Source organism: Astatotilapia calliptera, chromosome 7 (assembly GCF_964374335.1).
Source record: "Astatotilapia calliptera chromosome 7, fAstCal68.1, whole genome shotgun sequence".
NCBI lineage: Eukaryota > Metazoa > Chordata > Actinopteri > Cichliformes > Cichlidae > Astatotilapia > Astatotilapia calliptera.
In genome coordinates, this window is record NC_137428.1 from 50,064,998 (window position 1) to 50,087,747 (window position 22,750).

General features: G+C 43.9%; 1 long non-coding RNA gene across 1 annotated transcript; it reads left to right on the forward strand.

Moving 5' to 3' along the window:
- Positions 1-5,765: 5,765 nt before the first annotated feature.
- LOC145429881 (uncharacterized) lies at positions 5,766-6,536 on the forward strand. Its single transcript, XR_013910211.1, has 3 exons — positions 5,766-6,017; positions 6,104-6,216; positions 6,348-6,536. It is a non-coding gene; the product is annotated as an uncharacterized LOC145429881 (long non-coding RNA).
- The last annotated feature ends 16,214 nt before the right edge of the window (positions 6,537-22,750 follow it).

Here is a 22,750-nt window from a genome sequence, read left to right on the forward strand (position 1 = left end):
AGGTTCCAACACCGTGAAGTCTATGGCCAGGATTTCATTTGGCCTAGACGCCAACAGATGACCCATATAACTATGAGACCCCAACTCTGAGTCCTTTGCGACCTGACAGCGTTCACAACGCTGAACCCATTGCTTGATGTCAGAGGACATCCCGGGCCAATAGCAACGCTGCCTGACCAGTTCAGTGGTACGCTCAATACCTTGGTGCCCATGGTCCTGGTGCAGCTGCCTCAAGGTCTCAGGCTTTAGAGCCTCTGGAAGAACAAGTTGGAGGGCTTCCTCACCTCCACCTGGACGCAAGATACGGCGAAAAAGGATGCCATCCTTCTCCACCAGACGATCCCACTGACGCAGCAGAACCATGACTGGTTTGGGGACCTGACTCCTTTCCTCCGAAGAGGGCGGGGTGTGCCTCCTTCAGTATACCAAGAAATCCTTGAGGAGGGGGTCAGCCTCCTGCAAAGCACGAATATCCTCCAGGGAGTGAGATGGAAAGGCCCCAATCTCCAACTGAGTAACGGAAGGCGAAACGGCTGGACACTGAGCCTGCTGAAGTGAAGTCGGGACACAAGTCCCAGGCAACACACCCTCGGCCAAGCTGGAGCTCGTCTCATACTGTCGAGAGAGAGCATCAGCATTCCTATTACTGCGGCCTGAGCGATACTTGATCTCAAAATCGAATGCCGCCAGCTGGGAGGCCCACCTCTGCTCGGTGGCACCCAGCTTAGCTGAAGAGAGGTAACTGAGTGGATTGTTATCGGTGTAAACCACACACTTCTGCCCCAGCAGGTACTCCCGGAACTTCTCGGCCATGGCCCACTTGAGCGCAAGAAACTCCAGCTTCATGGAGCTGTAATTGTCCATATTGCGCTCATGTGGCCGAAGACCTCGACTAGCATAAGCCACTGGCCTAATGACACCTTCTACATCTTGGGAGAGAACTGCACCTAAACCACTGTGGCTGGCGTCAATCTCCAAGATAAATGGGCGCGTAAAGTCAGCATATGCTAGCACAGGTGCAGACACAAGCTTTGCTTTCAGGGCCTCAAAGCTCTCCTCACACTGAGGGGTCCAAATAGCACTCAAACTCTGTCCCGAGCCCTTCTTTGTCTTTGTGCCAGCCGATTTAGCCACCACTTGATGCAGGGGAGCCGCCAATGCGGCGAACCCCTCCACAAAGCGCCGGTAATAGCTGGCGAAACCCAAAAAGGATCGCAACTCTGACACGGAACGAGGACACTGCCATTTGGCTACTGCGTCAACCTTGGCTGGATCGGTCGAGACACCCTCACAGGAGATTACATGGCCCAAGTAGTTAACCTTCTGCTGGAAAAAGGCACACTTTTCTAACTTAGCCTTGAGCCCCTGTTGCTGCAGCCTTGCCATCACCATCTCTAGCCATTGCAGGTGCTGAGAGACAGACGAGGAGAACACAATGATGTCGTCTAGGTACAGCAGTAATGACTGGCACTGCTGATCCCCGAACATCCTCTGCATTAGGCGCTGGAAGGTACCAGGAGCATTGCACAGCCCGAATGGCAGAATTAAACAGACTGCTGCGCTACAACAGGCCGGAAAAGTATATTAACACCAATTCCAGTATTCGGAGGGAATCTGAGGTTAAGCGAGAGCATACCTGTAGCTGTCATATAATCGGCTCTTGCTGATCAGTCTGTCGCAGTACGCCAGCATTTACTGCTGTATCGCACCAGAAGCTCAGGAGGGATTAATCCAACAAAACATCGGCTTAGCTTTATACGGGCTAGCGCCACCCTGCAATCAATGTGCAGGTGGGTTCCCAATTAACCCAATCACCTGATACAAGGAGCGAGTGCAGCGGAAAGAGAGCGAGGGTGGTAGAGCGAGCGAGAGAGAGAGAATGAGAGAAGAAAAAAAAACGGAAGGCGAGTAGCCCATCTGGCTACAGAGGCTGAGGAGTAACTAAACATCTGACACAATGAGCAAGAAAGTGCAGGAGGGACAGGTGAAGTAGCCATGGTGCTAGCGACTTCACAGTGAGTGAATACTTTGGCTTTAAATTAGGTAGTGAGTACACAGAAAGTGTGCTTCGGATGAAGCACGCGAAGATTATACTATGAAAAAAAAGGTATCTAAAAGTTTTTAATTAAATTGCTAAGCAGGTAAGCTACTCAAAAACACCACTGTGTTTGAGCAGGAAAAGGAAGTGATACTCTACCGCAGAGAGAGCGAACACCAATTGACAGCGCCTTTACTTATTTACTTACCTGGATGATTGAGCATGCATCAAAATATATTAACCACTTAATTTATTAACTGATCACTGATTGGTAGTGTAGGTGCTACCAGCTCCCGCTATGTAGGGGTGTGGGTATGTACAAGTTGCCCTGAACGACTGAGGGTGATAGGATGTGGGTCCGTGACCCCCCTAGTACAATTGACCCTGGTACTTACTACATGCTTACATGCTGCCCTGCACCAAACGTTCAATTAACGGCCAAACTCAGCCTAATCCAACTAGAAACGGTGGTGGGCCTAAAAGAAAAGTGCAGCTAAAGTTTGCTCTCGCTCCAACGCCCTGTCCCCACGTTATCTACTTTGATTATGGTCCGCAGCGTCACCCGTTGTGGCTCGCGGCTACACAAAGCCAAGCTTCACGCAAGGAGCAAAACTCTCGAGACTTCTGTTTCACTGACCTCTCTGGTACCCCTTTTGTCGAACTGTGAGGCTTTCTTAATGTGGCTGGCCCTGACAACATGCGGGAGACAGCTACTTCTCTCCTCTTCTTCACAAATACACACACCCCAGAGAACGTGCGTGGGTTCTGTCCTTTTTGATTTTCTCTTGCCTTACTCAGACAGGCCACTTGAGGCACCATATGTCAGCTACGACAATCTACATTCATGTGTCCTTACAGTAGCGCCAGAGTCTACTAAAAACTCAAGCTGATGTCCTGTAATCTGGAGAGTAAACTGTGGCAGGTCTCTGTCAGCAGCTGATGAACTCAGTATTTGGTAGCAAGTGTGTGTGTATATTTTTAACAGTAATGAGAGAAATTGCCATGTTTATGAGTAGCTTTCATTGGCTGTGTGTGACAGTAGGTGGGCTAATGCAATTATCTGTGTGCGTGTCTTATTTTTTATCTTTAACCTTTTGTTGCGATGCTGAGGACCCTTCCCTTTCTCAAACTCCACCCCGAGTCAGTCGGCCTGAGATTCCTGCTTTTTAGGACAATCCTTAAACCAATATTAATGTGTGACCACACTAAAAACAGCCTTAATTGTTCCATGTTTTCTTCTCCCTTCACCTCTCCACCTCTGTCTGCCTTTGCCACAATCTACTGCAGTTCATGGTTGTGATGTGTTCATTGTCTTATTTTTTTCTCAGTCTCCTCAATTGCCGTTATAACTCCGCGTGTGGCAAATATTAAACTCAGACAATCTTTCCAAGTCCATTCACAAACATTGATATCGAAGGTGAACTTCCCAGGTTGTGATTTGGAAGGGATCTCTTCATCCATGATGGTGTTTGTATATGCTACTGGTCTCCTGAACTCAATGCAGTTGGTCTAGAAGTATATTGTGTCATCAGATGACAGCCTCAACATGGCATTTAATCTGTTATTAGACTCAATTGGTTTCTCTCAAAATGTAAAAGAACCCACCCACCACTTTAATCACACTCTAGATCTTGTTTTAACATATGGCATCGAACCTGAACATTTAACAGTGTTTCCTGAAAACCCTCTCCTGTCTGATCATTTCCTGATAACATTTACTTTTACAATAATTGATTACACAGCGGTGAAGAGTAGACTTTATCAAAGTAGATGTCTTTCTGAAAGCACGGTAACTAAGTTTAAGAATATAATCCACCCCCTGTTATCATCTCCAATGCCCTGTACCAACACAGAGCAAAGCAGCTATCTGAACGCTACCCCAACAGAGGTCGATTATCTTGTTAATAATTTCACCTCCTCACTACGTACGACTCTGGATACTGTAGCTCCTGTGAAAACTAAGGCCTCAAATCAGAAGTACCTGACTCCGTGGTATAATTCTGAAACACGTACCCTAAAGCAGATGACTCGTAATCTGGAGAGGAAATGGCGTGTCACAAATCTAGAGGATCATCATTTAGCCTGGAGAAATAGTTTGTTGCTTTATAAGAAAGCCCTCCGCAAAGCCAGAACATCTTACTATTCATCACTGATTGAAGAAAATAAGAACAACCCTAGGTTTCTCTTCAGCACTGTAGCCAGGCTGACAAAAAGTCAGAGCTCTTTTGAGCCAACCATCCCTTTAACGTTAACTAGTAATGACTTCATGAACTTCTTCACAAATAAAATTTTTATCATTAGAGAAAAAATTACCAATAATCATCCCACAGATGTAATATTATCTACAGTTACTCTTAGTACCATTGATATTAAGTTAGACTCTTTTTCTCCAATTGATCTTTCTGAGTTAACTTCAATAATTACTTCCTCCAAACCATCAACGTGTCTTTTAGACCCCATTCCTACAAAATTGCTCAAAGAAGTCCTGCCATTAATTAATTCTTCGATCTTAAATATGATCAACCTATCTCTAATAATCGGCTATGTACCACAGGCCTTCAAGCTGGCTGTAGTTAAACCTTTACTCAAAAAGCCATCTCTAGACCCAGCAGTCTTAGCTAATTATAGGCCAATCTCCAACCTCCTTTGTGTTTTTTCTGTGTATTATCCTCAGTTACTTTGACTCAAAGGCATCTGCTGTGATGCTCACACCTCTGACGTCTTACAAGTGTCAGCTTTCTTTTTATAGATATAAAAATATGGATATGTACTGATAAATGATCAGAATTATAATATTTCTGACTGTCTAATGCAAAATATCCCTGATTCAAATTGAATTGAATCAAATCGTGGATTGAATTGAATGGGGACCTTGTGAATCGGAATCAAAACAATTCTAGAAATCAGTGACGATGCCTTACTGTGGAATGTTTAGCTCGCCCAGGTTATAGTTCTAATGAGGTTGATGGTGTTGGTCTGTCATTTTGCTTGTGGAGGAGATTGATCCAGTTCCAGTTTTACCTGCTACTGACCCACTGAGACATTTAATATCATTTTTCATCCCTGTCCCTTCTGTACCATTTGCTCCTTTTATTCCGCATGCAACTGTCCAATATACAAATCAGCGCCTGGGATTAACTATTAAACAAATGCACAGACTGCACAAACAAATAACTGCAACTCACAAAGAACTGCACCAATTACTATGCCAAATTACAACTTGGCCTATGGCATCAATTCTTCTTCTTGTCCTTAGCGGGCGACCAGTGGCGGTGGTCTGCCGCGCAACCAGTATGCTGCTGTAGGTGCCCCAGGTTCTCTTGCTTGACCAACGATTATCTTCCACGCTTTTCGATCTAAGGCGATGGTTTTTGCCTGCTCGAGGTCAAGTCGAAGGGCCTTCAAATCATCCTGGATTTGTTTCATCCATGTCTTCAATGGCATGGCATCAATTAGTGCATAAATATACAAAAACTATCAAGTTACAGTCAAAATACATAAAAATCATTAAAGCTGCGGTCAACAGAAAGTTTTGCCTCATGCTCACCCTACCTTTCTGCTCATCAACATCAGGTGCGGTGAACAGGTGAGTGCTAGTGATGGGACGTTCTGTATCGAGGCTTCGGAGCGTGTGTCGAGTAATGGAGGGGGCGTTTCCGCGAAGCGCGTATCGAGGCTTGCTTCATTTATGGGAGGAGCTGAAAATGATGACGTCCGAAGCCTCGCTGCCCGGCTGTACCACGTGACTGGTTCATGAAGTGGTTCGAACTTTGCCGCGAGATATGACAGCGATATAAACCCCTCAGACTTCATTCAAAATGTGGGTGTTTGATGGAGAGTTGCGGTTAGAGAGAGTTTGGAGACCGTTTGGAGGTTTATGAGAGTGAGGAGAGAAAGTCAGGAGAGAATGGAGCCAGCTAAGAAGAGGAGGATGTCCTCCCCTGTGTGGGAACATTTTGATTTTATTCCTCCCAACAAGGTATGTAAATTTCTACAGAAGATGTATTTTCATGATACTGATGGTGCAATACAATTTATGTTGAGCTGTCTTGACTTTTGTACAAGGTGAAGTGTTTGCTATGTGCCAGGGAGCTGGGATATAACAACAACATCCATGCTTAGGCACTACAGAGCTTTGCATGAGAATAAGAGGAACACCGATTGTGGAGCAAGACCAGGTGAGCCATCAAATGTCATGATAATATAGCATGCAGTAATGTTACTAAATGATATAACAATATTATACAACTGTTATAAGTTACGTGTGTGATATTTATATTTGTGCTTTGTCTTTATTGTCTTTCCTCAGGAGAACAATCTCAAATAGATGAAGACCTGGTCAGCATGGTGATTGAGGACTCCCAGCCATTTAGCATTGTGGAGGACAAAGGATTCAAAAGATTTGTTAAATCATTAAATCCTAGCTATGTTCTCCCCACTAAAAAGGTCATAAAAGCAGTGAAAATTTAGTTTTTACAGAATAAAATGTGAACAGGCAGGACTGAGGCTCAAAGCCTCAGTGTGTAGCTGTCCATACCTCAACGTTACAAAAGCACAACTACTGTCCACACCCCAACCACACCTCACCTCACAGTAAATGATCATTTCCATTTCAAGCATTTCCAAATAATCATTTCCCATACTGCCACTATAAATATACACAGTATACTGCCATCACTACAATATACATGTTTTACACACTCCTTTTGTTGTTGACATTTACAGGCTGTGTGCAAAATGCCACACTCTTCAAATTCATGCCAGCTATTATTTTTACGTCCAGTAGGTGTCCTGCTAGAGCAAATGAAGCTTCATGAAGCTTCGCGTTGGGGTGAACCAATTGGATGAAAAGCTTCAGTGCTTCATGGGGCTTCATCTGCCCATCACTAGTGAGTGCAACCACATTTATCGTCTACCACACCCATGAGACACGCCCCACACCTGTGCACCAATACAGCTAGTCCATTTAAACCAACCCACTTAGTCAAAAAAGGAGCAACTCATATGGCTCCTACAACTAACATGGTTGAACATCCTGGATTTACAGGAGTTTTTGCAGATGCACAGTTCCTACAACAGAAACATGTTTTACCCATAGAATGTCAGTTTCTTCCTAGCGTTTTTACTGTTGCACTCATTTTAGCAATAGACCCAAAACTTTTATGCAGTTTGCGAAAGAAAAACATCAATCAATCAATTTTTATTCATATTGCACTTTTAAAAACAACTGTTGACTAAAGTACTCTACAGTAAAATAATCAGATAAAATTTTAAAGGAAAGTAAAATAAAAGATAAGAAAATAATAAGAATAAAATAATGACACACATACAGAATTAAAAGCCAAAGAGTAAAAATGGGCCTTTAAATGAGTTTTAAAAGTATCCAGTGTTGGAGAGGTCCTGATATTTAAAGGCAGTTTATTCCACAGTTTCAGAGCAGTCACAGCAAAAGCCCTATGTGTTTTAATCTAGACCTAGGGACAACTAGAAGCATTTGGTCTGCAGACCTCAAAGATCTCGTCGGAGCATACCAATTTCAAAAGATCAGAAAGATATATAGGAGCTTGTGGAATGCTGTCATGTAGTCTATAAAACAGTTTTGTTCAGTGGCAGTCAATGTTCCCTCTAATTTTTCATGTTTCTGAGTGTGTCTTTTTCCGTGAGTTATTCTGTCTGTCCAGCTCACATCTCCAGTGGTTGTACACGCTGTCATTAACGTGGCTTCACTCCACATCAGCCATGCCGCTTTGCTAGCTAAAACACCAGTGTCGGCGCATAAGGATGCTATCATAGCCTGTCGACGTTGATTAGCTGCATATATACAAATGTGAATCGCATCATTGGCTGGACTATGGGATAAGGTGGCATCGTTCTAATCCCATACTGGAGCAGACAGTCACTTGCTGACTAACACTGCAAGACAGAATTGTTAACGTATATATTTTAATTTCAATTCAGGTTAGATTTTTTTGTGGCAACACAGATTTTCCCTGCGCAGAGACCGTGCCAGCAGTGCGCAATTACGCAATCTTAGAGGGAACATTGGTGACGGTTACCCTGGCTGCACACTTATTTTTGTCAAATACACACTGTTTATTCACATCTTCTCAGTTTCCTGTCTCTCTGTATGTTTTTCCCCTTAAACTGCTGCTGTTAGATGTAGTGTGTGTGTGTGTGTGTGTGTGTGTGTGTGTGTGTGTGTGTGTGTGTGTGTGTGTGTGTGTGTCTGTGGTGGTGGTGGTGGGTGGGGATAAATACATGTTCCACCAGTTCTTCAGAAACAGGAAACAGTTAATCTTATTTATACAGCAGTGGATGTGAGTCATATTTAACCCTCTGAAACATTCTGTTCACTTTCATTAAAATTAGGCAGGTTAATTAATTCTTTGGTTTTTTTTTTATTTTCATCTTTAATCTTTTGTTGCAATGCTAGGTACCCCATAAGTTGGACATTATTTGGACGTAGTGTTTTCAGTGGGAGAAACATTTCATCATTCATACAAGTGACTTTTTTCAGTCTCAGTTGACTACAGGTTTCTCCAACCTTTTTTGTATAGCCAAATTAGTTTATTGGACGCATGACCATAGACTTTTGTGAAAAGCAATGAAACTTTCTAGAGAGTACGCTCCATGTATTATGCTCAGTGGCAAACTGAGCATAATGACCTGCAGTTATGAACCACTCTCTGACAATAACGTGGTGCTGAAAACACTGTTTTATGATTTTTTGAGAGACTGTATTTCCATGTTCTTTGTCTAAGGTCAAGTCTTTTGTCACCCAGATACGCATTGTCACCAGCGGGAGGAAGAACTGCTGCTTTTCTTTGCCATATCACCACATATATTGATTCTCACACACATACTCAAATAGATACTGTGCAGTTGCACTTCCTGTGTGTCCTGTTATCTTTTCCCCTTGATCTCACCTTCTTGCTTTTTCCCTCAAGCTCTTGTACCTGCATCTGTGAATGTCAGGCAGGCTTTTTCTTTTGATGTCCTCGTGGAGACCAGGCCTCCAGTCAGCCCACAATGTGCGCATCACTTTATTTAACATACGTCATTCACACTCGTTCCTACATGTACTTTTGATTAATGATAATCTTAAAGTAATCCAGCATCACTCATGTCATGATCCTGGGTCCTTTTGACCCAGCGTTTTGTGTTTTCTCTTCGCGATTTTGGTTCTGTTCTTCCTCTGGTTAGTGTTTACTCTGTTCTGCTCGTGTGTTCCTGTATCCAGTCCGCGTTTCTTAGTTTGTGTCCTTTCATGTGCAAGTTCCTGTTTTATTGTGAAGGTCTGCGTCTTATGTGAGTGTTTTCAGTTTGCCTCCCTAGTCTCGTCGTGTTTATCACTCCCAGCTGTGTCTCCCACCTGTGTGTAATCTCCCTGTGTTCTCTGAGTATATTTAAGTTGTATTTTCTGTCTTAGTAGTTGCTGGTTCGTCTGTGTTGTTTCCCCTCGGTCTCCCTGCGTCTCTCCGTATGTATTTCCCCGGACCTCTGCATCTTCGTTTCTGGTTTGTTTTGTTAGTTTTACCCAGTTTAGGTTTTCCTGTTTCACCTTCACCCACGCCATTGCTGTTTGTATTTTCTTTTGTTAAATAAACACTCACCTGCTCCAGAGCTGCTGCCTTTTGGGTCCTTTTCTACATTCCACACGGCTTGCCCCGGCAATCCGTGACAGTACGAACCAGCCACCATGGACCCAGCAGCAGTAAATCCGTCCGAGGAGCTCCGGGACGACGTTACATATAACGTGGAGATTCTCCTCGGGCTGTGGCTTGAAAACCCTCCAGAGGAGCTTCGCCGCATCGTCGAAAGCCGGCTACAACGGCTCTTTTCCGGCCTGCCATGGCTTCTAAAATCGCTTCCTCTGACCATGCAGGCTTTTCTCCAGCACACACCTCACCTTCTCTCAGCCACTCCTGCCTCGCTGCCCGACTCGCCGGATGTGATCTTGCCCGGCCCGTCGGAGCCGTCTGCAGGGAGGAAACGCCGATCGCGCTGCCGACACGCCACCCCACAGCCGCACGTTCGGACTTCTAATTCACCGGCTGTGGTGAGTGAGGACTCTGTGTCTTTTCCAGACAACGTGACTGTTCATTCAGGGGCTGTGTTTTGTGTGGCGGATGTCAACGCGAGCTGCGTATCGCCTGTGCAGCTACTCCCAGCTCAGTTAGCTCCCCCGCAGCAACTCCCAGCTCAGTTAGCTCCCCCGCAGCTACTCCCAGCTCAGTTAGCTCCCCCACAGTCCTTCACAGCTCAGTTAGCTCCCTCGCAGCCACCCTCAGTTCAGTTAGCTCCCTCGCAGCCACCCTCAGTTCGGTTAGCTCCCCCGCAGCCACCCTCAGTTCGGTTAGCTCCCCCGCGGCCACCCTCAGGTCGGTTAGCTCCCCCGCAGCCACCCTCAGGTCGGTTAGCTCCCCCGCAGCCACCCTCAGGTCGGTTAGCTCCCCCGCAGCCACCCTCAGGTCGGTTAGCTCCCCCGCAGCCACCCTCAGGTCGGTTAGCTCCCCCGCAGCCACCCTCAGCTCAGTTTCCAGAGTCCCCCTCAGCTCAGTTTCCAGAGTCCCCCTCAGCTCAGTTTCCAGCAGCCTCCAGTGCCGCCTGTAGCGCAGGCCCCAGTAGCTCCAGTATCATCGGCTTCACTCATTCACTCCATGCGGGGAGACAGTTTAATTTCACCTCAAGGTGCTTTTTTTGGTTCAGCCGCCATTGGCGCAGTTTGCCGCTCCAGGGCCACCCCAGAGGCTAGGTCTCAGTCCCCAGCTGATTCTGGACCCCTGAAGTCTAGGCAGCTACATGAGAACTGCGCCATATCAGCATTGCCTGTGCAGGGCCCGTGCTCAGTGCATTGCCAGTTGCCTTCGTGTTTGCCAGAGGACTCCATGACTGCTGGCTTAGTGTTGACTTCTGCTGGAGGGCCCGAGGGACTGCTCCGGCCTTTGTCTCTAGTCTCCGCTGGAGGGTCCGAGGGACCGCTCCGGCCTTCGTCTCCTGTCTCCGCTGGAGGGTCCGAGGGACCGCTCCGGCCTTCGTCTCATGTCTCCGCTGGAGGGTCCGAGGGACCGCTCCGGTTTTCGTCTCATGTCTCCGCTGGAGGGTCCGAGGGACCGCTCCGGTTTTCGTCTCATGTCTCCGCTGGAGGGTCCGAGGGACCACTCCGGCCCTTGCTTCCTGCCTCGTCAGCTGGAGGGCCCGAGGAGCCCGTCCAGCTCCCTACCTCATCAGCTGGGGGGCCCAAGGAGCCCGTCCAGCCGCCGGCTGCAGCTTCATCGTCCTCCTCACCTGCTGCAGCTTCATCGTCCTCCTCACCTGCTGCAGCTTCATCGTCCTCCTCGCCTGCTGCAGCTTCATCGTCCTCCTCGCCTGCTGCAGCTTCATCGTCCTCCTCGCCTGGTCCAGCCTCAGGGCCTTCAGCCTCGTCTGGTCTAGCCTCAGAGCCTTCATCCTCGCCTGGTCCCGCTTCATCCGAGTCTTCATCCTCGCCTGGTCCCGCTTCATCCGAGTCTTCATCCTCGCCTGGTCCCGCTTCATCCGAGTCTTCATCCTCGCCTGGTCCAGCTTCATCCGAGTCTTCATCCTCGCCTGGTCTAGCTTCTGCCTGTGCTTCGCCTGGTCCAGCTTCAGCCTGTGCTTCGCCTGGTCCGGATCACCATCGCCTGAGTCGCCGCCGCTGCCTTCCGCGCGGTCGGCCCCCTGAACTGCTCCGTCGTCTCCCTCATCGCCGCCGTTGCCTTCCGCGCGGCCGGCCCCCGGACCCTCGTCGCCTGAGTGGCCGCCGTTGCCTTCCGCACGGCCGGCCCCCGGACCGCCATCGCCTGAGTGGCCGCCGTTGCCTTCCGCACGGCCGGCTCCCGGACCGCCATCGCCTGAGTGGCCGCCGTTGCGTTCCGCACGGCCAGCCCCCTGAACTGTTTGGACTCCTGTGCGGTCGGCCCCCTGGCCGGCCCCCTGAACTTTTCTGTTTTGGACTCTGTTTTCCTGTGCTTTGGTGTGCTTTTCTTTTGGTTTTGGTCTTGTGTTTTGTTTTTCTTTTTGTCTTCTGGTGCTCCTGTTTTGTTTTGCCTCGTGCCCTCCGTCCTGGGCCCCCTCCGCCCGCCCTGGTCGGGTTTTCTGGTTTTTTTTGGGCTGTCAGGAGCCAGCCCTTGAGGGGGGGGGGGGTTCTGTCATGATCCTGGGTCCTTTTGACCCAGCGTTTTGTGTTTTCTCTTCACGATTTTGGTTCTGTTCTTCCTCTGGTTAGTGTTTACTCTGTTCTGCCCGTGTGTTCCTGTATCCAGTCCGCGTTTCTTAGTTTGTGTCCTTTCATGTGCAAGTTCCTGTTTTATTGTGAAGGTCTGCGTCTTATGTGAGTGTTTTCAGTTTGCCTCCCTAGTCTCATCATGTTTATCACTCCCAGCTGTGTCTCCCACCTGTGTGTAATCTCCCTGTGTTCTCTGAGTATATTTAAGTTGTATTTTCTGTCTTAGTAGTTGCTGGTTCGTCTGTGTTGTTTCCCCTCGGTCTCCCTGCGTCTCTCCGTATGTATTTCCCCGGACCTCTGCATCTTCGTTTCTGGTTTGTTTTGTTAGTTTTACCCAGTTTAGGTTTTCCTGTTTCACCTTCACCCACGCCATTGCTGTTTGTATTTTCTTTTGTTAAATAAACACTCACCTGCTCCAGAGCTGCTGCCTTTTGGGTCCTTTTCTACATTCCACACGGCTTGCCCCGGCAATCCGTGACAACTCAGGACATACCTAATGCAAACAGAATTCACTCCCATCATTTGAATGCAGCTGAACTCATAATCTCGATAATAGATTATTATTATCTCGATAATACGTTCATCAGTTCAAAGTTCATCAGTGGGTTTAAACAAATCATTTAAATTTCAAACACAAGACATTGGTAGGTTATGACATACAATTTAAACTATACATTAGTATTTACATGAGCTTTGCCACTTTGGAGTAATGCTGATCATTTGTTTTCTTGAACAGTGTGTATTTCCTCAAGTCTTCAATCTGCTATGCAAAGCGGACTTTTCAAGCAAAATTTGTAACAGGTTAAGTGTGTGGATTCTGTCTGTCTGTGGATTTTGGAGTGTGACTGTTTGAGGTTGTAGACAGGTGTCTTTTATACTGATAATGAGTTCAAACAGGTGCCATTAATACAGACAACAAGTGGAGGACAGAGGATCAAAGGTCTCTCAGAGCCAGAAATCTTGCTTGTTTGTAGTTGACCAGATATTTATATTCCACCATAATTTTCAAATAAATTCTTTAAAAATCAGACAATATGATTCTTTTTAAGTGGGACGACTTGCACAATTGGTGGCTGACTAAATGCTTTTTTGGCCCACTGTAGTTTCATCATCTGAGGAGCACAACATCAGTATTACATTTAAATCCAGCTAATAAACTATACCTGGCATTGCTATGAATACATTTTTTTTGCAGGTTCATATTTAGAAATGTGACAGTTTGATGCATTCTTAGTGTGTTATTGTATTTTGTAGTGATGAAATAGTTGTAGATCTGGTTTTCATGAGCTTCCTGTTCCAACCCCCAAAAGCTTCAAAAGCCACAACTTGTGGTGAGTCTCTTGTTCTTGTACAACTTTCTCCTCTCCACATTGCAGCTGAGCTGAGAACAGTTTGAGTGATGAATCCTCCAGATTACCCGACTGAAGACGTGCCATTGCAGGGCGTGAATTATGGTGGACTCCCTATTCAGCCTGCAGTGGTCCAGCAGACTGCTGTGAACATCAACACAGATGTACCAGTCATCATTGAATACCCGCAAGACCATATCATCTGGTCAATCTGCTGCTTTGCCTACGCAAATCCTTTTTGCCTTGGACTTGCAGCTCTCATTTATTCCATCAAGGTGAGTTTATGGTAACAAATTTTAATTTCTTAGAAGTGTTTGTGTGTGTGTGTGTGTGTGTGGGGTGGGGGGTGGGGGGGTCAAAATAAAATGGTACAGGACAGAGCTCAGTAAAATAAAACCTAAAAAGTGAGAATAAGTTAAAAATAATAGAACAAATGGCTGACCAGAAGTAGTAATAGCAACACAGGAAATGTCAGATATTAAAGTTTTTAAAGTGTATAAAATGTTTTCATCCTTCCAGGCCAGAGACAGGAAGGTGGTTGGAGATGTGGATGGTGCACGACGTTATGGCTCCACTGCTCGCTGTCTCAACATTATCTCCACAATCATAGTTTCGACTGTGTTCTGCGCTTTAATAATTGGGATTACTGTTCTCACTACTACTATAGTTTCATACCGTACTCCTAATTTAAATTCACCCAGAGAACAGTATGGGTTTTCGTATTAAAATAAATTTTGCAACCTTCTATAACTTTTTAAATGCATCATCTGGGGGGGAAAAAAAGCCATTTTACAAAAATCTTAAATGGAAGTCTTCTCTATTTCTTTACTGACAAGTTTTGTTTTCAGACTTTGTTAGTTGATGCATAAATCCTGTTAGTAAATCGTTAAGAAATAAAAAGCTTCACATTTCAATAAATGTCTCTCTATTTTACTGTGCTTTACACATTTTTGACTACTTATAATTTTCTTTTCTTTTTTTAACTTTCTTTTTTCCCCCAACCGGTAACATAGTTTAATATCATGAGTGGGGAAAAGGGCAGAGTGATGTTTTCCTTCTCTGAAAATAGATAAAGTGACTATGTTTCACTCATGTGCATTTCCAAAAAATACTACAGCAGTTATAAATTTAGTTGGATCAGATTTTCAAACCAAGAAATGTCCCTGGGCCAGACATTTGAGGCAGCTTGTAAGCAACAGGTAACAATAAACTTCAAACCAATATAAAGGAACTAATAAAAGAAGTATTATTTATTCATTGTTTTGCTTTAAAAGTTGATCACATCTGAAAATATGCACAAGAATGCATGCATTTAAATAACAAATGAATTGTAAACGAACAGAATCTGAAGTAGTAATAGTTTTTTTTTTATTTAAAAAGCAATAAACTTTGCCCATATCGGACATCTGAATGTGCACAACATTAATGATTAAATCATATCAAAGCCATCACTGCAGAAACCCATTACATTATACACACAAATATAACAATTACATCGTCACCCTGATGGAACATAATTTTAATTTTAAGGCAGGCATGGCTTGTTACTCATCCAGTATATTCAATTTTATTTGTTGTAGCCTACATATATGTTAACATGTAATTACTCTGTTGACATTAGTGGGAGAAGTTATTTATCCATTTTTTGTTCTGTGCATTGAATGGGAGCTGATTTTTATTGAGTGTGTGAAAAACCTTAATCACATTTTTACGTTGATCCAAACACACTGAGGATGACTGCAACTTAACGTCTGTTCACCCTCACTTGCTGTTTGTTCATGATTTCCAGTCTGCCTGCATCTCAGTTTAGAGTTTTGTTTGCTTTTGTGTAGTGATGGCCAAATGAAGCTTTCTGAAGCACTGAAGCTTGTATTGAAAAACGGTTAATTACTCGAAGCTTTTCAACACAGTCCTCTCTGGTGGCCAAAAATACAAAGAGCAGCTTGAATCCACAAAATAAAACCAACTGCTTCATTACGATCGCCTACTCTACACAGTGGAGTTTTGTCTGATATTGGGCCGCTGTTGTGTTGCTTTGAACCTGTATTTTTTTTGGTGGTTAAAAAAATGTGTTTTATTTGTTTAATAAATAGTTTTGACCAGTAAACTCTCCTTGTTTAAACATGCATCATGGTGTGGTCTTCCTTTGCTTGTGAGTTCTTGATGTTAGTAAATACAATAATTGAAAAAAATACCACGTTACATATAATATATACATATAATTATGTACAACACATTATGGAGTATGCTTCTGCTGTGAGGTCCTGCCTCCATGCACTTATGCAATTAATCGCTAGACAGGTGCATTTATAAATAATATTATAGTAGGGAAATTTTCCCAGACATATTTTTGACCTGGGGGTAGAATTGATTGTGAAATGGAAAGGAAAATGCTTATGAAATTGCAAATTAAAAACATGATGCATTTAAGGTAACCCTTTTTCATTTTTATTTAAAAAGAGAATTTGTTCTAATGTGCGATGGCAGAACCTGTTCCTTTTGGTGGAGATCATTTATCCTGCCTTAAGGAAAATCCCTTCACATGGCCCAGAGGAGGCTGGAGTGCACAGAAACTGGTAGAGATGCAGTTTTACAGTCTACCTGGGCCCCACCAACTATCAGCTAAAGAGAATAAATAAATTCAATTGCTGCACATTTGGCAGACTAACATTTTCAGATTAATTAAACAATAAAATATATATTTTTACAACATTACATATAAAGAGTCAAGTGGAAGTTTTTTAAGTTTTAAGTTATTTAATGATATTTATATTATGGAAGCAGATTTTTGACATTTTACCTTTTTCCCGTTTTCAGATATAATAAACACGCACAAAACAAAAGTAAACGGCCAGAACACAAAGCTGGAAAACTCACCCGATTGACAAAAATCAACTCAAAATTCTCCCACACAACAGAACCCCCTCTATTCCTCGCTGGCTCCAAATTTCTCAGTGGAATGATCAGTGTTTCGCTATCTGTCACCATCAAAACACTCCACAAATCCCGTGAATGACTCGCTTCCTTATAAACCATTGAATCAGATACCAAAGCAGTTAGGTTCCAAATGAAGCTTCGGACGTCCCCGATCACGTGACTCTGGCCAAACAAATCAAGCTTCGATACAGTGCTTCTGAAGCAGTGTGTTGATTTTTTTGACACACGCACCGGAGCTTCAGCTTCAAGCGGGCCATCACTACTTTTGTGAGTTTTATTTTATCTTGATGTTTAAAGCTGCATTTTCAGTTGAAACCTCGTTTCCTAAGAATCCTGCATTTTGGGTCCACCACTCCTGCCTGCCTGCCACACAGCCGACCATGACATATCCTCTCACAGACAGGCAGCCAGTGTAAAGACCTCAGAGCTGGACTGATGTGGTCCACTTTTTTGGTCTTAGTGAGGACTCGAGCAGCAGAGTTCTGAATGAGCTGTAGTTGTCTGACTGATTTTTTTAGGTAGACCTGTAAAGATGCTGTTACAGTAATCAAGCCTACTAAAGATGAATGCATGGACTAGTTTTTCCAGATCCTGTTGAGACATCAGATCTTTTATCCTTGAAATATTCTTGAGGTGAAAGTAAGCTGATTTTGTTATTGTCTTAATGTGTTTTTCTAAGTTTAGGTCTGCATCCATCACTACACCCAAATTTCTCGCCTGGTTTGTGGTTTTTAGGTGTATAGATTGAAGTTCTCTGGTGACCTGTAATCGTTTTTCTTTGGCGCCAAAGACTATTACCTCAGTTTTGTTTTTGTTTAGTTGGAGAAAATTGTGGCACAACCAGTCATTAATTTCCTCAATGCATTTACCAAGAGCCTGTTCAGGGCCTTGGTCTACTGGTGACATTGTGATATATATTTGTGTGTCATCTGCATAGCTGTGGTAGTTTATTTTGTTGTTCTTTATAATCTGTGCTAGTGGGAGCATGTAAATGTTAAACAGAGGGGGTCCCAAGATGGAACCTTGGGGAACTTCACATGTGATACTTGTCTGCTCGGATGTGAAGTTACCTATTGATACAAAGTATTTCCTGTTTTCTAAGTATGTTTTGAACCAGTTTAGTACAGTTCCTGAAAGACCTGCCCAGTTCTCCAGTCGTTTGAGTAATATGTTGTGGTCAACTGTATCAAATAAGGGGAATGATGTATGTTAACCTCAGTCCTATGTCAGCAAGTTTGAGTAGGTTGTGAATGTCGTCTCCTTCACCTTCGTGGGCAGAGCAAGTCCAACTCATTGACCACAAGCATTCTCTTTTCAGATGTTTGAATATATTGCTCAGAAAGTAGACACCGACTGTGGAGCTGTATTTGGGTTTTTTTTTTTTGGGGGGGGGGGGGGGGGGTCTTGCCTGCTGTTGAGCAGGAACATTGTGATCTCCTCTTTAAGATCACAAAAACACTCAAGCATGCAACCTTTACGCGGACTGTTGTGAAATGTGGAGCAAAGAGAGACTGAAGTCCCCCTGACTGCCCCTTGTCATCACAGCTGAGGGAATAAAAGGACTTGAAAAGCAGCCTTGTGTTAATAATGTGTTGAAAGTGGTCAGCGTGCAAAAACAGAGCTTTTCCCAATCTGCTAGTAAGGATTAGATATAAGTCTGATTATATGTTAGCAGAGAGATCTGAGTAGTGAAAATTTCTGTGCAGTCTATTCTAGTTTTTGTGTGTAGACATGATCCACTATTGACCTGTTTAGTCATGTCTGAGTTTGAGAAGATACTAACTGTGTTGCCTACCCATGATTGTACTTTTGAGAAGGAAAAATAGTGTTAAACACAGAATTATGATTCATATGATATTTTTGCTGATAGTTAATTATGCTCATACTGATCAGAACATAATCAGTGAATAGAAAGATATTTGAGTTTGGCTAAAATAATTGTGATATCATGTGCAATAGGAAATCATGGAGACTATGTCGACCTCACAGTCACTCCTTTATTTACACCACTGGGGCATGCACAACAAAAACCGGCACTGCTCTCCAAAAACTGTTGCTGAATAAGTATTCTTCACTCACAGACTGCAACATCAGTTCCAGTTTCCAGCTGATATCTCAGTTTGTTACTATCACAGCTGATGGTTGATGGTGATGGGGAGTGGGTCCTCAGTGGATCAGGCTTGGTCAAGTGTGTTCCATGGATTCTTGATTGGATTTTGATCTTGGAGCATGGAGGCTCATAGGAATTTGACATGTTACTATGCGGGAGTGTGCTCAGTGTTTGAGTAGGTAGTCCATGTCAAAATGACTTCCACATAAAACCGAGGACCCAAGTTTCCCAGCACAACGCTGTTGAAATATTATTTTCTGCACTATAAGGCCCACTTTAAATCCTTTAATTTTCTCAAAAATCGATAGTGCACCTTATAATTTGGGGCGCATTATGTATGAATTTCCGGTAGAGATGGGTACTGGTTATGGTTCTGACATAAACGTTAGTAACCTGACTGAAAAGCAGCGCACATTTCGGTGCTTTATTTCGGCGCTTTTTTTTTCTTCCTGAGATGTCATACACTTTGGATTCAGCCAATCATTTTACCTTTCAACGGATAGTAGGCGGGCCCAGGTATGTACATTCTTTTAGAGCAGAGCTATAGATTAAGCTTAGATAATACTCCACTGTGGACATGGACAGCTGGAAACCTGACTGCCGAGTGCTCATCCTGTTATTTTTTTTTACCTCCACTTGAAGTCCACTGCCTGGGGCACAGGCATAGTTGCACTGTAATGTAAATTCTCTGTGGACTAGTCTACGTGGTCCCAAAAAACAGGCAGGCACACGGACGTCTGTACGGATCCTTACGCTAACCATCTGATGATGAAATCTCAGTGAACCCTAGTGGACTAGCACTTACATCACCACGGACTGCCATTTGGCTTTTCTACCTTTAAAACCCGGAGAGCAGCCAAATGGCTGGTAGGCTTTTAGCTAAGCTTTAGCTTCAGGCAAGTGGAAGCTAAATTGGCTAGTCATTCATATGTAAATTGGGTTGTTACCTGGGAATTCTGGAGGGAGGGGAGTGGGGGTGTGTGGATGAGGGATTTCCCTGCGAATCTTGTTGACTGTGCCGAGGATGGTGGTTTTCCGTCTAAGAAGTTTTTGCGCAAGTGAAAGCGATGTGAAAAAATTGTCCGGGGAAAACTTAAAATGTCAAAAATCTGATTTTCATAATATAAATATCATTAAATAACTTTAGAAAAACTTCCATTTGACTCTTTACATTTAATGTTATAAAAATATATATCTTATTTTTTTAAATTAATCTTAAAACGTTAGTCTGCAAAATGTGCAGCAATTTAATTTATTTATTATCTTTAGCTGATAGTTGGTGGGGCCCAGGTAGACTGTATAACTGCATCTCTACCAGTTTCTCTGCACTCCAGCCTCCTCTGTGCCATGTGAAGGGATTTTCCTTAATGCAGGAGAAATTATCTCCACGAAGAGGAACAGGTTTGGCCATCGCACACTAGAACAAATTCTCTTCTTAAATAAAAATGAAAAAGGGCTACTTTAAATGCATCATGTTTTTAATTTGCAAGTTCATAAGCAGGTCAAAAATATGTATAGGAAAATGTCCACCGAAAATGTCCCTAATATAATATTATTTATAAATATGCCTGTCCGGCGATTAATTGCATAAGTACAAGGAGGCAGGACCTCACAGCAGAAACATACTCCATAATGTGTTGTACATTATTATATGTATATTATATGTAGCGTGGTACTTTTCAATTATTGTATTTACCAACATCAAGAAGTCACAAGCAAAGAAAGACCAAACCATGGTGCATATTTAAACAAGGAAAGTTTACTGGTCAAAATTATGTATTAAAGAAATAAACAAAAAAAATTTCACCCCCAAAAATACATGTTTAAAGCAATAAGAAATAAGATAAATTGTTATTTCCATAGCACTTTTACACACAATGAAACACATAAACATAGAACCACAAAAGACCTGCAACATACCTGAGTGGTGAATTCATTGCGATCTGTCTGTCTAGTGGATTGAGGAATTTTGTTGCGAATCTTGTTGACTGTGCCGAGGATGGTGGTTTTCCGTCTAAGAAGTTTTTGCGCAAGTGAAAGCGATGTGAAAAAATTGTCCGTGGTAACATTTCTGCCCTTGTCTAGGAATGGTTCCATCAGCCTCATTACTACATTTTCAGAAAGTCTCTCCCCAGTGGGACGACTGGGGTCCTTGCCAAGATATGGGAAGACATTGCAAATGTACTTGGATTTTAGGTCGCAAGCCACCCAAAACTTGATCCCAAACTTGTCCGGCTTACTTGCAATATACTGCAGGAAACTGCACCGAGTCTTTGATGGGAAAAGCTGTTCATCAACGGTGATATGTAGACCAGGGTTGTAGCACGTGATGCAGTTGGTGACAAATGATCCCCACAAACTGGAAATTGCAGCGAACTTATCAGTCTTTGCTCGATCACTGCGGGTGGACTTGTCATCAAAGCGTAGGTGTTGCATGATTTCTTGGAAGCGGTTTCGTGCCATAGTTCCAATTATCTGTGGGTTTCCCAGGTTTGCTGACCAGCAGTCATTTAGAGATGGAACCCTGGTAACCCCCCGCAAGATGACAATTGCAATAAATGCCATTAGTTCAGGGAGGTCCATGAACCAATGAACATGCTCCGTTTGCTGTGCATGTTGAACAGTCCATTCTTGAATGCTACGAAGCATGTCAAGAGTGATGAAACACAGGAAGCTCCGAAGGCGACTCGTGATATTTCTCCTGGCCTTAGCCGTTGGCTCTCCATCTGCAGCGTACGCTTCTATTGGGGTGAAAGGGAGACAGGTCCCCACCTGTTCTTCACGCCACACTGTGCCATCTTTCGCTGTCTCAGTCCCCAAACAAGCTCTCTTTTTAGGTGCAGAAGCAGTCTCCTCATCTGCAGTGTGAACAAATTCAAATTGTGAGCAATGGGAAGGTCCAGTATCTCCTCCTCTGTATCAGAATAATGTCTGAAATATCTTACTTACAAACTACATCCACTTACTTATTTGAAATGAAATAGGAAATAACATGAAATGCAACTAACCGGAAGACTGATCAGACAGCTCTGAGTCCGAATCCGGCTGAACTTGTAGGTCTTCTCCATCCGAGTCACAAGGGTCGACTTCCCTCAGGATCATTTCCAAGGCCTGCTGAGTGGTGAGTCTTCTCTGCATTTTCTTTCCTTGGAGAGGAGGTCCGTACACCACAGAATTCTTCAGGGCAATGAAGGATTAGGCTAAGTGTAGTGAGATTGTATCATATATATAGGGCTTGGCTTCCTGATCAATGCTCCACTACCAAAAGGAAGCCAAGCCCTGCCACCCTTTACAACAAAACAAGGTGTGATCACATTGATGCCACAATGGACGACTGATCAATGCTCCACTACCAAAAGGAAGCCAAGCCCTGCCACCCTTTACAACAAAACAAGGTGTGATCACATTGATGCCACAATGGACGACTGATCAATGCTCCACTACCAAAAGGAAGCCAAGCCCTGCCACCCTTTACAACAAAACAAGGTGTGATCACATTGATGCCACAATGGACGACTGATCAATGCTCCACTACCAAAAGGAAGCCAAGCCCTGCCACCCTTTACAACAAAACAAGGTGTGATCACATTGATGCCACAATGGACGACTGATCAATGCTCCACTACCAAAAGGAAGCCAAGCCCTGCCACCCTTTACAACAAAACAAGGTGTGATCACAGGGCTTGGCTTCCTTTTGGTAGTGGACAATTGATCAGGAAGCCAAGCCAAGGTAAATGCAGACTACAGATACCATGGCAGTGCCAGGATTGTGAGTGATTGCTGAAAATGTTGAAATGTACTCACTCACTTTTTATAATTATTTGTAAAAATGTGTACAAATGGTTGATTTTTTGTACTGTTTTTATCAATAAATCTCAGCAACAAAGGACATACACCCATGTGTGTTGATTTCTCCCTAAGATGGCAAACTGAAACACTCCAAGTTGGTGACTTTTGGAGATTTGTTTCCCTGGATGATTGAGAATGCATCAAGATGAAACACAAAAGGAAGCTCACCGCTTTTAGCAGCTCCCCCACCCCCTCATCCACACACCCCCACTCCCCTCCCT